Source organism: Vicia villosa, linkage group LG6 (assembly GCF_029867415.1).
Source record: "Vicia villosa cultivar HV-30 ecotype Madison, WI linkage group LG6, Vvil1.0, whole genome shotgun sequence".
Classification (NCBI taxonomy): Eukaryota; Viridiplantae; Streptophyta; class Magnoliopsida; order Fabales; family Fabaceae; genus Vicia; species Vicia villosa.
The window spans coordinates 79,799,283-79,802,017 of record NC_081185.1 but is presented as its reverse complement, the minus strand read 5'-3'; the positions used below and the strand labels follow the sequence as shown (position 1 = coordinate 79,802,017).

The window sequence follows — 2,735 nt, the reverse complement described above, 5'->3', positions numbered from 1 at the left end:
TTTTTATTTAGAAATTTTTTTAAATTATTGTGAGGTTAATTGGATAAATTTTTAGAAAAAATGGTTATTTAGGTAATTAGTTTAATAATAATTGTTATTTAGAAAAAATTTCAAAAATTATTGTGAGGTTAATTGGATAAATTTTTAGAAAAAATTGTTATTTAGGTAATTAGTTTAAGAATAATTGTTATTTAGAAAATTTTTAAAAATTATTGTGAGGTTAATTGGATAAATTTTTAGAAAAAATGATTATTTAGGTAATTAGTTTAAAATTTATTGTTATTTAAATTTTTTTTCTATTATTCAATGTATTTAAATTTTTTTATTTATAAATAGGATAAGATAGATATGTAGGAGGAGTCAATGTGACTCAAGATTAGCATAGTATTCACTATTTATGTATCTCAAATTTTTTCATTTTAGAATATGAAAACATACTTTACTTAAAAAAACAAAGGTGGTCACAAGCAAGCACAGTTATTCAGCTTTCAATCCATTTAGTCTCCATCTCCGTCACTCCCATCACGCGAAAAATGGATCTCCCTCCCTCTCAAACCCAGCGTCCGCCCAGCTCGCCGTCGTCACCACCAATCCTCCCCGACGAAATCATGGCGGAAGTCCTCTCCCTCCTTCCCGTCAAATCTCTCATTCAAATGAGATGCGTGAGTAAGTTCTTCAACTCCGTCATTTTCGATCCCACCTTTATCAAAATGCATCTCCATCGATCCGCTCGAAACCCTCAACTCACACTCGTCTCTGGAAATTGCATAGCAGATTTCCATTTCATCACTCTACCTATTAACAATTTTCTCGAGAATCCTCTTATCACCGTTCCTGAGAAGCCTTTCCATCCTTTGTTGGAAACTGTCCATTACTGGTTAGTTGGTTCTTGTAACAGATTGCTCTGTTTTGCTTATTATGATAGTTTCACTGGTAGCTATAGAGATTGCTGGCTCAATTTCTATAATCCAGCTACAAATACTTTATCTAACAAATTAGGCCATTTTATGGATTATTGCAAGCATCGTTTTTTCTTCTCTAGATATGCACTTGGTTACGATAGTTTAGCTGATAATTATAAAGTAGTCGCGTTACGATGGATTGCTGACGACGGTGAAATTGGTGGTGAAAATGGAAACAGTGAAACTCAATTGAGAACAAAGGTGAGAACAGAGGTGAGAGCTTTTAGTGTGGGTGATATTGTTTGGAGAGATATTCAAGATTTTCCGGTTGGTCCTCTCCAGTTAACTCTTTCGAGTGTGAATCATGTTGTTTATTTGAATGGTAGTCTTAATTGGTTGGCATTTCGGAATTGTTATGGTGCGGTTGTGTTTCATCATATCAATGATATTACTCTAGATTAATTTGTGATCATTTCACTTGATCTGGGAGCTGAGCGACACGTGGAGTTAATGCCTCCGCGGGGTTTGGAGGAAGTGCCGCTGATTGAGCCGACTATTTTTGTGTTGCTTGAGTCTCTTTGTTTTTGTCACGATTTCAAACAAACTTGTATGGTTATTTGGCAGATGAAGGAGTTTGGAGTTGGAGAGTCTTGGACTCAACTCTATAAGATTAATTATCAAAATCTTCAACACATTGGATGCCGGTTGCCGTTGCACATTTCTCAAGATAAGAATACTTTGGTATTGACAAACAAACTAGAGCTGCTAGCTATTATCTTTGATCGGGAAAATAATAAAGTAGAGATAGTTACCAATAAACCGCGATGGGCCTTTTGCAAGGATTATGTTGAAAGTTTTGTTTCAATTCATTGAAAGTAAGTTTCTGTTTGAAGAATTACTTGATTGAATTAATGTTAATATGTGTATGTTGTATATATTGTGTGATTATTTTCTTATGATGGCTTTGATTAGATTGTTGAACGATTACTGATCAAATGAATTTCTTTTGTTTTTATGTTTAATTTAAGCTAGAAGGTGCATTTTCTTTAAAGATGAGTAGCTAGAATATGTTTCTCCCATGTAGACATTCATCCCTCTTGGATAGGGTTGGTCTTGAAAACATTTTAAACAAATCTTAAGCATGAAATAATCCTCATTTTCCTAAAGTAATACATTATTTAAGTTTGAAAAGAACTTGAGTGTGACATAATGAAAGGTTGAGGTGGGAAACAAATTTACAAGACACACATAGCAAACTTGAATAGATTCATTAAATCTGTAGATATATATTGGAAGATAAGAAGAATTAAGTTTCATATTTGATTAAATTATTACATTTACTTCAACGTTTTGTACGTGTGGTATGCTGAATTTATTGAGTGATCTTATTTCCCTGCATAGAATTCTCATATCTATGTATATTTTAAGCATAAATACATATTTTGAAGTTAGATATCCTTCTTATTCCAATTCTACAGCCATACTAATGCCATCAGAGGGGTTATTATTTTATTTCTTTACTTGATAATGATATTTGTATAGAATCTGATTTTTAGTATTATAACCTCATGTCACCCCTGACATCTTGATTGAAGCTAATATTTTGTTTTTCAACAAAGATAAATAGATGTACTTTTGAGATCTATGCATTCATTTATTTTCCTTTGTACTTTTGTTAAATTTTCTTGTTTTTATTTTTCACTCTCATTTAACGGAGTTGTTTTGAATTATAGATCGACAACCCCAAGTTCAAGCACATCTGGTGCTATTGATGCAACATGGTAGAGTGCTTGGAATAAAAAGGATGAGGATTAATGGAACTATGGATAACTT

General features: G+C 32.5%; 1 pseudogene; it reads left to right on the top strand.

Annotated features, from left to right (window-relative positions):
• Positions 1-533: 533 nt before the first annotated feature.
• LOC131613966 (F-box/kelch-repeat protein At3g23880-like) lies at positions 534-1,775 on the top strand (annotated as a pseudogene).
• The last annotated feature ends 960 nt before the right edge of the window (positions 1,776-2,735 follow it).